Source organism: Lissotriton helveticus, chromosome 11 (assembly GCF_964261635.1).
Source record: "Lissotriton helveticus chromosome 11, aLisHel1.1, whole genome shotgun sequence".
NCBI classification, from domain to species: Eukaryota; Metazoa; Chordata; class Amphibia; order Caudata; family Salamandridae; genus Lissotriton; species Lissotriton helveticus.
This window is the reverse complement of record NC_136072.1, coordinates 164,818,985-164,831,565: the sequence shown is the minus strand read 5'-3', so window position 1 is coordinate 164,831,565 and position 12,581 is coordinate 164,818,985. Positions and strand designations below refer to the sequence as shown.

Below are 12,581 nucleotides of genomic sequence, written 5' to 3'. Positions count from 1 at the left end.
TTTGTCCTTCAGGTTCCTCTAAACCGAGGACCTATTTTCATCTGTTAATAAAAGTCTATGTTTGTTGTTCAAATATCCAAAACGTTCAATCTGCATTTGTTTTAAATTATTTCTTTTTCTTTAGTCTGGTTGTAACTTTTTTTCACTAGTTTTATAATTGTATATATACACGTCTTTAATCATAAAATATAATTCTTCTTTTGTGAGTTAGCTAATTCTAGAGAACCAAACAAAATAAGTGAAAGGTTTCCAAATAACAAGGGCAGTCAGAAGCAAGAAATTAAGGTTACAAGGGACGAAAGCAAGTAACATATTCACACAAAGGGAGCACATGACAAAGAGTGACTGTTACAGAACAAATATATTTGAGTACAAGGCAGAGACTGAAGTGCATAGGGCCACAGGAAAAGGGAGATAGATTCGTTTTTGAAGAGATTGCAGGATCCTTAACAAAAGTGGTACAGAACAGTTTATTACCATTTCTTCCTACAATTTTTGCTTGGTTGTACTCTCTTGACATCATTATTAGGTACTGTGACATTAAATGCCCAATTGCCCGTTCAATAACATAGCTCTCACTGTTTTCAAGGATTGATTTTTTTTAAATTCTTTTACTAATATGAAACAATAAGGTGAGCCAGAGCCACCACTGCTAGAAAGTGCTAGAAGATAGGATATTCCATCTTCCTTGCCAGCAATAACATTGTACATCCTCTTCTACATAGTCTAGCTGTGAGGTGTGGCCTCTATCTATAAATTAGCATATGCAAGTCTTGTACATCATCATGATCTTCTATACTCTGATGGGCTTGAATACAGCAAATCTAATGCTTTTCTCAGATGCTCAGAATTCTATAATATTTCTTCAGATCCCATCAGTATCAGTGTAGAGCCACCGTCACAATCATAGGAAATACTTTGGTTAGGGTTACAAGCTTGTCAACTTTTTTATTAGATATTTTCCCTCTTTAACTATTTGTCAAGGAGGTTTCTCTTAGCTGAGAAACCCATTATATTTGTTAAAAATAGATTTTTTTTTTTTTTTGGTCCCAAATGTTTGCAGTTTATATGTTTTAAAATGTGTTTTCTTGTTTTACTATAGTATGTTGTGTTTGTGTGCATCTTGCTATTATTCTGTATGTAAGTTATTCTTTCTCACTTCATGGCTCTCCTGTTTTGCAATTTAGTTATTTATAAATAGCTAAATTATGAATTTAAAAAAACATGTATGCAACTGTTATTAGGGGCAAGAGTCATCCAACTATGATAAGAAGTGAACTGAACAAAAGAAAGACTTTCTCTGAGGGAACTAGAGAGATGGGTTTATTAAATGATACAGAAGGAGTAAAGTCTAGATAAAGACAGAGACTGGCGTAAATGTGAACACATGGAATGCTAGAGAGGCATGTCTCCTTCCAAAGGAAAGTGGCAGAGTTGGATTATTGCCCTTTCCTCTTTTTGGGTTTTGTTCTAACATAATCTAGGTGGGCGCTCCATTTGGAAACTATTTGTCTTGACCAATAGCAAGTATTAATCCAGAGCTCTCATAGTTCTCAGGAATCACTATGTTAGCCTTCTTGGTCCTCCTATGAAATAATAATGTGTATAGGAGCACATTTCACTGGAAGAGAGGCCATCGAATATTACTTACCTGTAATATCTACTTGCTTGCTCTTCAAAGTAGTTTTCGAAAGGCGTGCCCTCTGTCTATAAAATAGGATATTGAATTCTGCAACCACTGTAAGATCTTCCGAAAATCTGTTGACATGAAGGTATTAAATAATATTTTTTTGATTAGTCACTGTTCTACAATTGTTCTTCACGCCCAGTTACAGATTGCAGCATCTATGTATTGCCACCATCACAATGATGTAAGATCCCTAGAATTGGATCACATGGTTGCGGTTGAATAAGTTAGTTACCACAGGTCTCTTTTTTATTTTGAAAGGCAGGTTTCTCTTAATGTAGTACTCCATTTCATTTGTAATTCATGATTATGTTTTTGTTACTCTTTTGAGAGTTATTGATATGCATTAGCTATAAATATGAAATTATTGTTTTTGAGTGTTCTTATGCATTCTTTCAATAGATGTAGCTGTGTTTCCTTATGTAATATTTTTCTTTTTTACCTGCAAATCTCTTGGATTCATAATTGTATATTTTTACAGAAACTCAAAAAAGAAAAATGAAAATTTTTTCAACTACTTTTACCAGTGAGATTCAAGCAATTCACCTCAGAAATAAAGAAACAAGTGCCCTATTAGCACAAAGGAACCTAAAGATACAAGTAGATAACTGATTCGAAGGGTGTAAAGTTGACAAAAAGGCAGAGACTGAAGAAAATGGGAGCACGTGGACTGGAAAAGAGATACCTTTCTTAACTGAGTGCAGATTCTTAACCAAAAAAAGTGCATAGCATAGGTTATTAGACATTTATGCATCAGTTTCTCCTTCAAGTTCCTCTAAACCGAGGACCTAGTTTTATCTGTTAATAAAAGTCTATTTTTGTTGTTCAAATATCCAAAACGTTCAATCTGCATTTGTTTTAAAATATTTCTTTTTCTTTAGTCTGGTTGTAACGTTTTTTCACTAGTGGTATAATTGTATATATACATGTCTTTAATCATAAAATATAATTCTTCTTTTGTGAGTTAGCTAATTCTAGAGAACCAAACAAAATAAGTGAAAGGTTTTCCAAATAACAAGGACAGTCAGAAGCAAGAAATTAAGATTACAAGGGACAAAAGCAAGTAACATATTCACACAAAGGGAGCACATGACACAGAGTGACTGTTACAGAACAAATATATTTGAGTACAAGGCAGAGACTGAAGTGCATAGAGCCGCAGGAAATTGGAGCTAGATAAGTTTTTGAAGAGATTGCAGGATCCTTCTTAACAAAAGTGGTACAGAACAGTTTATCACAATTTCTTGCTACAATTTTTGCTTGGTTGTACTCTCTTGACATCATCATTAGGTACTGTGACATTAAATGCCCAATTACCCGATCCATAACATAGCACTCATTGTTTTGAAGGATTGATTTTTTCAAAATTCTTTTACTAATATGAAATAATAAGGTGAGCCGGTGCAACCACTGCTAGAAAGTGCTAGAAGAGAGGATATTCCATCTTCCTTGCCAGCAATAACATTGTACATACTCTTCTACATAATCTAGCTGTGAGATGTGGCCTCTATCTATAAATTAGCATATGCAAGTCTTGTACATCATCATGATCTTCTATACTCTGATGGGCCTGAATGCGGCAAATCTAATGCTTTTCTCAGATGCGCAGAATTCTAGATTATTTCTTCAGTCCCCGTCAGTATCAGTGTAGAGCCACCGTCACAATGATAGGAAATACTTTGGTTAGCGTTACAAGCTTGTCAGCTTTTTTGTTAGATACTTTCGCTCTTTAACTATTTGTCAAGTAGGTTTCTCTTAGTTGAGAAACCCATTATATTTGTTAAAATAGGTTTATTTGTGTTGTTCTTTGTCCCAAATATTTGCAGTTTATATATTTTAAAATATGTTTTCTTGTTTTACTATAGTATGTTATGTGTGTGTACATCTTGCTATTATTCTGTATATAAGTTATTCTTTCTCACTTCATGGATCTCCTGTTTTGCAATTTAGTTATTTATAAATAGCTAAAATATGAATTTAAAAAAATGTATGCAACTGTTATTAGGGGCAAGAGCCATCCAACTATGATAAGAAGTGAACTGAACATTTTCTCGGAGGGAACTAGAGAGATGGGTTTATTAAATGATACAGAACGACTAAAGTCTAGATAAAGACAGAGACTGGCGTAAATGTGAACACAGGGAATGCTAGAGAGGCATTTCTCCTTCCAAAGGAAAGTGGCAGAGTTTGATTATTGCCCTTTCCTCTTTTTGAGTTTTGTTCTAACTTAATCTAGGTGGGCTCTCCATTGGGAAACTGATTGTCTTGACCAATAGCAAGTTTTAATCCAGAGCTCTCATAGTTCTTAGGAATTGCTATGTTCACCTTCTTGGTCCTCCTATGAAATAATAATGTGTATAGGAGCACATTAAACTGGAAGAGAGGCCATCCAATATTACATACCTGTAATATATAATTGCTTGCTCTTCAAAGTAGTTTACGAAAGGCGTGCCCTCTGTATATAAAATAGCATATTGAATTCTGCAACCACTGTGAGATCTTCCTAAAATCTGTTGACATGAAGCAATTAAATAATATTTTTGGGATTAGTCACTGTTCTACAATTGTTCTTCACGCCCAGTTACAGATTGTAGCATCTATGTATTGGCACCATCACAATGATGAAAAATCCCTAGAATTGGATCACATGGTTACCGTTGAATTAGTTAGTTACCGCAGGTCTTTGTTTTATTTTGAAAGACAGGTGTCTCTTATTGTAGTACTCAATTTCATGTGTAATTCATGATTATGTTTTTGTTACTCTCTTTAGAGTTATTGATTTGTTTAGCTATAAATATGGAATTCATGTTTTTTGAGTGTTCCTATGCATTCTTTCAATAGATGTAGCTGTGTTTCCTTATGTAATCTTTTTCTTTTTTACTTGCGAATCTCTTAGATTCATAATTGTATATTTTTACAGAAACTCAAAAAAGAAAAATGGACATTTTTTCAATCAATTATACCAGTGAGATTCAAGAAACTCACCTCAGAAATAAAGAAACAAGTGCCCTATTCCCACAAATGAACTTAAAGATACAAGTGGTTAACTGAATTGCATGGTATACAGTTGATAAAAAGGCAGAGACTGAAGAAAATTGGAACACGTGGACTGGAAAAGAGATACCTTTCTTAACTGAGTGCAGGTTCATACCCAAAAAAGTTCATAGCATAGTTTATTAGACATTTATGCATCAGTTTGTCCTTCAGGTTCCTCTAAACCGAGGACCTATGTTCATCTGTTAATAAAAGTCTATGTTTGTTGTTCAAATATCCAAAACGTTCAATCTGCATTTGTTTTAAATTATTTCTTTTTCTTTAGTCTGGTTGTAACTTTTTTTCACTAGTTTTATAATTGTATATATACACGTCTTTAATCATAAAATATAATTCTTCTTTTGTGAGTTAGCTAATTCTAGAGAACCAAACAAAATAAGTGAAAGTTTTCCAAATAACAAGGGCAGTCAGAAGCAAGAAATTAAGGTTACAAGGGACGAAAGCAAGTAACATATTCACACAAAGGAAGCACATGACAAAGAGTGACTGTTACAGAACAAATATATTTGAGTACAAGGCAGAGACTGAAGTGCATAGGGCCACAGGAAAAGGGAGATAGATTCGTTTTTGAAGAGATTGCAGGATCCTTAACAAAAGTGGTACAGAACAGTTTATTACCATTTCTTCCTACAATTTTTGCTTGGTTGTACTCTCTTGACATCATTATTAGGTACTGTGACATTAAATGCCCAATTGCCCGTTCCATACCATAGCTCTCACTGTTTTCAATGATTGATTTTTTCAAAATTCTTTTACTAATAGGAAACAATAAGGTGCGCCAGAGCAACCACTGCTAGAAAGTGCTAGAAGATAGGATATTCCATCTTCCTTGCCAGCGATAACATTGTACATCCTCTTCTACATGGTCTAGCTGTGAGGTGTGGCCTCTATCTATAAATTAGCATATGCAAGTCTTGTACATCATCATGATCTTCTATACTCTGATGGGCTTGAATACAGCAAATCTAATGCTTTTCTCAGATGCTCAGAATTCTATAATATTTCTTCAGATCCCATCAGTATCAGTGTAGAGCCACCGACACAATCATAGGAAATACTTTGGTTAGGGTTACAAGCTTGTCAGCTTTTTTATTAGATATTTTCGCTCTTTAACTATTTGTCAAGGAGGTTTCTCTTAGCTGAGAAACCCATTATATTTGTTAAAAATAGATTTGTTTGTGTTTTTTTATCCCAAATGTTTGCAGTTTATATGTTTTAAAATGTGTTTTCTTGTTTTACTATAGTATGTTATGTTTGTGTGCATCTTGCTATTATTCTGTATGTAAGTTATTCTTTCTCACTTCATGGATCTCCTGTTTTGCAATTTAGTTATTTATAAATAGCTAAATTATGAATTAAAAAAAACATGTATGCAACTGTTATTAGGGGCAAGAGTGATCCAACTATGATAAGAAGTGAACTGAACAAAAGAAAGACTTTCTCGGAGGGAACTAGAGAGATGGGTTTATTAAATGATACAGAAGGAGTAAAGTCTAGATAAAGACAGAGACTGGCGTAAATGTGAACATATGGAATGCTAGAGAGGCATGTCTCCTTCCAAAGGAAAGTGGCAGAGTTGGATTATTGCCCTTTCCTCTTTTTGGGTTTTGTTCTAACATAATCTAGGTGGGCTCTCCATTTGGAAACTGTTTGTCTTGACCAATAGCAAGTATTAATCCAGAGCTCTCATAGTTCTCAGGAATCACTATGTTAGCCTTCTTGGTCCTCCTATGAAATAATATTGTGTATAGGAGCACATTTCACTGGAAGAGAGGCCATCGAATATTACTTACCTGTAATATCTACTTGCTTGCTCTTCAAAGTAGTTTTCGAAAGGCGTGCCCTCTGTCTATAAAATAGGATATTGAATTCTGCAACCACTGTAAGATTTTCCGAAAATCTGTTGACATGAAGGTATTAAATAATATTTTTTTGATTAGTCACTGTTCTACAATTGTTCTTCACGCCCAGTTACAGATTGCAGCATCTATGTATTGCCACCATCACAATGATGTAAGATCCCTAGAATTGGATCACATGGTTGCGGTTGAATAAGTTAGTTACCACAGGTCTTTTTTTATTTTGAAAGGCAGGTTTCTCTTAATGTAGTACTCCATTTCATTTGTAATTCATGATTATGTTTTTGTTACTCTTTTGAGAGTTATTGATATGCATTAGCTATAAATATGAAATTATTATTTTTGAGTGTTCTTATGCATTCTTTCAATAGATGTAGCTGTGTTTCCTTATGTAATCTTTTTCTTTTTTACCTGCAAATCTCTTGGATTCATAATTGTATATTTTTACAGAAACTCAAAAAAGAAAAATGAAACTTTTTTCAACTACTTTTACCAGTGAGATTCAAGCAATTCACCTCAGAAATAAAGAAACAAGGGGCATATTATCAAGGGGCTTTATCTCCGCTTTTTTGGCTTTAAAAGCCAAGAAAGCGGAGATAAAATTATCTCCCTATTACCAAGCTGTCGCTAACACCAGTTAGCGACAGCTAATAGGAGATAGTGACCATCTTGGGCCCCGCTTTGCATGTCAGTGATATTTATCACTAATGACATGCAAAGTGGGCGTGCCAAGATGTTAGCGACTGAAAACAGTCGCTAACATCGCTATCTCCTATTACCAACTTTTGGAGATATTCGCGCTAAGCGCAAATATATCTCCAAATGCTAACACCTGCCCTGAGCAGTTCTTAGCCATGTTATCCAATGGGAGGTGGATAACATGGCTAAGAGCATTTGCTCGATAATGCATGAATATCGCTGACTTTTCAGCGATATTCATGCATTGCGGCCGTTTTTTATCGCATTTGCGATAAACCTTGCTAATAGCAAGGTTTATCTGCGATAAAAATCGCCGATGTGCGGCGATAATTTTTGTCTCTAAACAAGTTAGAGACAAAAATTATCTCTATTGGTTGGTAATATGCCCCCAAGTGCCCTATTAGCACAAAGGAACCTAAAGATACAAGTAGTTAACTGATTCACAGGGTGTAAAGTTGACAAAAAGGCAGAGACTGAAGAAAATGGGAGCACGTGGACTGGAAAAGAGATACCTTTCTTAACTGAGTGCAGATTTTTAACCACAAAAGTGCATAGCATAGGTTATTAGACATTTATGCATCAGTTTCTCCTTCAAGTTCCTCTAAACCGAGGACCTAGTTTGATCTGTTAATAAAAGTCTATTTTTGTTGTTCAAATATCCAAAACGTTCAATCTGCATTTGTTTTAAAATATTTATTTTTCTTTAGTCTGGTTGTAACGTTTTTTCACTAGTGGTATAATTGTATATATACATGTCTTTAATCATAAAATATAGGGGTATATTATCAAGGGGTTTATCTCCGCTTTTTTGGCTTTAAAAGCCAAGAAAGCGGAGATAAAATTATCTCCCTATTACCAAGCTGTCGCTAACACCAGTTAGTGACAGCTAATAGGAGATAGTGACCATCTTGGGCCCCGCTTTGCATGTCAGTGATATTTATCACTAATGACATGCAAAGTGGGCGTGCCAAGATGTTAGCGACTGGAAACAGTCGCTAACATCGCTATCTCCTATTACCAACTTTTGGAGATATTCGCACTAAGCGCGAATATCTCCAAAAGCTAACACCTGCCCTGAGCAGTTCTTCACCATGTTATCCAATGGGAGGTGGATAACATGGCTAAGAGCATTTGCTCGATAATGCATGAATATCGCGGACTTTTCAGCGATATTCATGCATTGCGGCCGTTTTTTATCGCATTTGCGATAAACCTTGCTAATAGCAAGGTTTATCTGCGATAAAAATCGCCGATGTGCGGCGATAATTTTTGTCTCTAAACAAGTTAGAGACAAAAATTATCGCTAGTTGTTGGTAATATACCCCATAATTCTTCTTTTGTGAGTTAGCTAATTCTAGAGAACCAAACAAAATAAGTGAAGTAACATATTCACACAAAGTGAGCACATGACACAGAGTGACTGTTACAGAACAAATATATTTGAGTACAAGGCAGAAACTGAAGTGCATAGAGCCGCAGGAAATTGGAGCTAGATACGTTTTTGAAGAGATTGCAGGATCCTTCTTAACAAAAGTGGTACAGAACAGTTTATCACAATTTCTTCCTACAATTTTTGCTTGGTTGTACTCTCTTGACATCATCATTAGGTACTGTGACATTAAATGCCCAATTACCCGATCCATAACATAGCACTCATTGTTTTGAAGGATTGATTTTTTCAAAATTCTTTTACTAATATGAAATAATAAGGTGAGCCGGTGCAACCACTGCTAGAAAGTGCTTGAAGAGAGGATATTCCATCTTCCTTGCCAGCAATAACATTGTACATCCTCTTCTACATAGTCTAGCTGTGAGGTGTGGCCTCTATCTATAAATTAGCATATGCAAGTCTTGTACATCATCATGATCTTCTATACTCTGATGGGCCTGAATGCGGCAAATCTAATGCTTTTCTCAGATGCGCAGAATTCTAGATTATTTCTTCAGTCACCGTCAGTATCAGTGTAGAGCCACCGTCACAATGATAGGAAATACTTTGGTTAGCATTACAAGCTTGTCAGCTTTTTTGTTAGATACTTTTGCTCTTTAACTATTTGTCAAGTAGGTTTTTCTTAGCTGAGAAACCCATTATATTTGTTAAAATAGGTTTATTTGTGTTGTTCTTTGTCCCAAATATTTGCAGTTTATATATTTTAAAATATGTTTTCTTGTTTTACTATAGTATGTTATGTGTGTGTACATCTTGCTATTATTCTGTATATAAGTTATTCTTTCTCACTTCATGGATCTCCTGTTTTGCAATTTAGGGGCATATTACCAACAACTAGCGATAATTTTTGTCTCTAACTTGTTTAGAGACAAAAATTATCCCCGCAAATCGGATATTTTTATCGCAGATAAACCTTGCTATTAGCAAGGTTTATCGCAAATGCGATAAAAAACGGCCGCAATGCATGAATATCGCTGAAAAGTCAGCGATATTCATGCATTATCGAGCAAATGCTCTTAGCCATGTTATCCACCTCCCATTGGATAACATGGCTAAGAACTGCTCAGGGCAGGTGTTAGCTTTTGGAGATATTCGCGCTTAGCGCGAATATCTCCAAAAGTTGGTAATAGGAGATAGCGATGTTAGCGACTGTTTCCAGTCGCTAACATCTTGGCACGCCCACTTTGCATGTCATTAGTGATAAATATCACTGACATGCAAAGTGGGGCCCATGATGGTCGCTATCTCCTATTAGCTGTCACTAACTGGTGTTAGCGACAGCTTGGTAATAGGGAGATAATTTTATCTCCGCTTTCTTGGCTTTTAAAGCCAAAAAAGTGGAGATAAAACCCCTTGATAATATGCCCCTTAGTTATTTATAAATAGCTAAAATATGAATTAAAAAAATGTATGCAACTGTTATTAGGGGCAAGAGCCATCCAACTATGATAAGAAGTGAACTGAACAAAAGAAAGATTTTCTCGGAGGGAACTAGAGAGATGGGTTTATTAAATGATACAGAACGACTAAAGTCTAGATAAAGACAGAGACTGGCGTAAATGTGAACACAGGGAATGCTAGAGAGGCATTTCTCCTTCCAAAGGAAAGTGGCAGAGTTTCATTATTGCCCTTTCCTCTTTTTGAGTTTTGTTCTAACTTAATCTAGGTGGGTTCTCCATTGGGAAACTGATTGTCTTGACCAATAGTAAGTTTTAATCCAGAGCTCTCATAGTTCTTAGGAATCGCTATGTTCACCTTCTTGGTCCTCCTATGAAATAATAATGTGTATAGGAGCACATTAAACTGGAAGAGAGCCCATCCAATATTACATACCTGTAATATATAATTGCTTGCTCTTCAAAGTAGTGTACGAAAGGTGTGCCCTCTGTCTATAAAATACCATATTGAATTCTGCAACCACTGTGAGATCTTCCTAAAATCTGTTGACATGAAGCAATTAAATAATATTTTTGGGATTAGTCACTGTTCTACAATTGTTCTTCACGCCCAGTTACAGATTGCAGCATCTATGTATTGCCACCATCACAATGATGAAAAATCCCTAGAATTGGATCACATGGTTACCGTTGAATTAGTTAGTTGCCGCAGGTCTTTTTTTTATTTTGAAAGACAGGTGTCTCTTATTGTAGTACTCAATTTCATGTGTAATTCATGATTATGTTTTTGTTACTCTCTTTAGAGTTATTGATTTGTTTAGCTATAAATATGGAATTCATGTTTTTTGAGTGTTCCTATGCATTCTTTCAATAGATATAGCTGTGTTTCCTTATGTAATCTTTTTCTTTTTTACTTGCGAATCTCTTGGATTCATAATTGTATATTTTTACAGAAACTCAAAAAAGAAAAATGGACATTTTTTCAACCAATTTTACCAGTGAGATTCAAGAAACTCACCTCAGAAATAAAGAAACAAGTGCCCTATTCCCACAAATGAACTTAAAGATACAAGTGGTTAACTGAATTGCATGGTATACAGTTGATAAAAAGGCAGAGACTGAAGAAAATTGGAACACGTGGACTGGAAAAGAGATACCTTTCTTAACTGAGTGCAGGTTCATACCCAAAAAAGTGCATAGCATTGTTTATTAGACATTTATGCATCAGTTTGTCCTTCAGGTTCCTCTAAACCGAGGACCTATTTTCATCTGTTAATAAAAGTCTATGTTTGTTGTTCAAATATCCAAAACGTTCAATCTGCATTTGTTTTAAATTATTTCTTTTTCTTTAGTCTGGTTGTAACTTTTTTTCACTAGTTTTATAATTGTATATATACACGTCTTTAATCATAAAATATGATTCTTCTTTTGTGAGTTAGCTAATTCTAGAGAACCAAACAAAATAAGTGAAAGGTTTCCAAATAACAAGGGCAGTCAGAAGCAAGAAATTAAGGTTACAAGGGACGAAAGCAAGTAACATATTCACACAAAGGGAGCACATGACAAAGAGTGACTGTTACAGAACAAATATATTTGAGTACAAGGCAGAGACTGAAGTGCATAGGGCCACAGGAAAAGGGAGATAGATTCGTTTTTGAAGAGATTGCAGGATCCTTAACAAAAGTGGTACAGAACAGTTTATTACCATTTCTTCCTACAATTTTTGCTTGGTTGTACTCTCTTGACATCATTATTAGGTACTGTGACATTAAATGCCCAATTGCCCGTTCCATACCATAGCTCTCACTGTTTTCAATGATTGATTTTTTCAAAATTCTTTTACTAATAGGAAACAATAAGGTGCGCCAGAGCAACCACTGCTAGAAAGTGCTAGAAGATAGGATATTCCATCTTCCTTGCCAGCGATAACATTGTACATCCTCTTCTACATGGTCTAGCTGTGAGGTGTGGCCTCTATCTATAAATTAGCATATGCAAGTCTTGTACATCATCATGATCTTCTATACTCTGATGGGCTTGAATACAGCAAATCTAATGCTTTTCTCAGATGCTCAGAATTCTATAATATTTCTTCAGATCCCATCAGTATCAGTGTAGAGCCACCGACACAATCATAGGAAATACTTTGGTTAGGGTTACAAGCTTGTCAGCTTTTTTTATTAGATATTTTCGCTCTTTAACTATTTGTCAAGGAGGTTTCTCTTAGCTGAGAAACCCATTATATTTGTTAAAAATAGATTTGTTTGTGTTTTTTTATCCCAAATGTTTGCAGTTTATATGTTTTAAAATGTGTTTTCTTGTTTTACTATAGTATGTTATGTTTGTGTGCATCTTGCTATTATTCTGTATGTAAGTTATTCTTTCTCACTTCATGGATCTCCTGTTTTGCAATTTAGTTATTTATAAATAGCTAA

General features: G+C 35.0%; 5 pseudogenes; all 5 read left to right on the top strand.

Annotated features, from left to right (window-relative positions):
• The first annotated feature begins 953 nt into the window (after positions 1 to 953).
• LOC144793243 (U7 small nuclear RNA) lies at positions 954 to 1,011 on the top strand (annotated as a pseudogene).
• A 2,390-nt stretch (positions 1,012 to 3,401) lies between these two features.
• LOC144793224 (U7 small nuclear RNA) lies at positions 3,402 to 3,459 on the top strand (annotated as a pseudogene).
• Positions 3,460 to 5,835: 2,376 nt separating this feature from the next.
• LOC144793208 (U7 small nuclear RNA) lies at positions 5,836 to 5,893 on the top strand (annotated as a pseudogene).
• Positions 5,894 to 9,330: 3,437 nt separating this feature from the next.
• On the top strand, positions 9,331 to 9,388 carry LOC144793241 (U7 small nuclear RNA; annotated as a pseudogene).
• Positions 9,389 to 12,328: 2,940 nt separating this feature from the next.
• On the top strand, positions 12,329 to 12,386 carry LOC144793207 (U7 small nuclear RNA; annotated as a pseudogene).
• Positions 12,387 to 12,581: the final 195 nt, after the last annotated feature.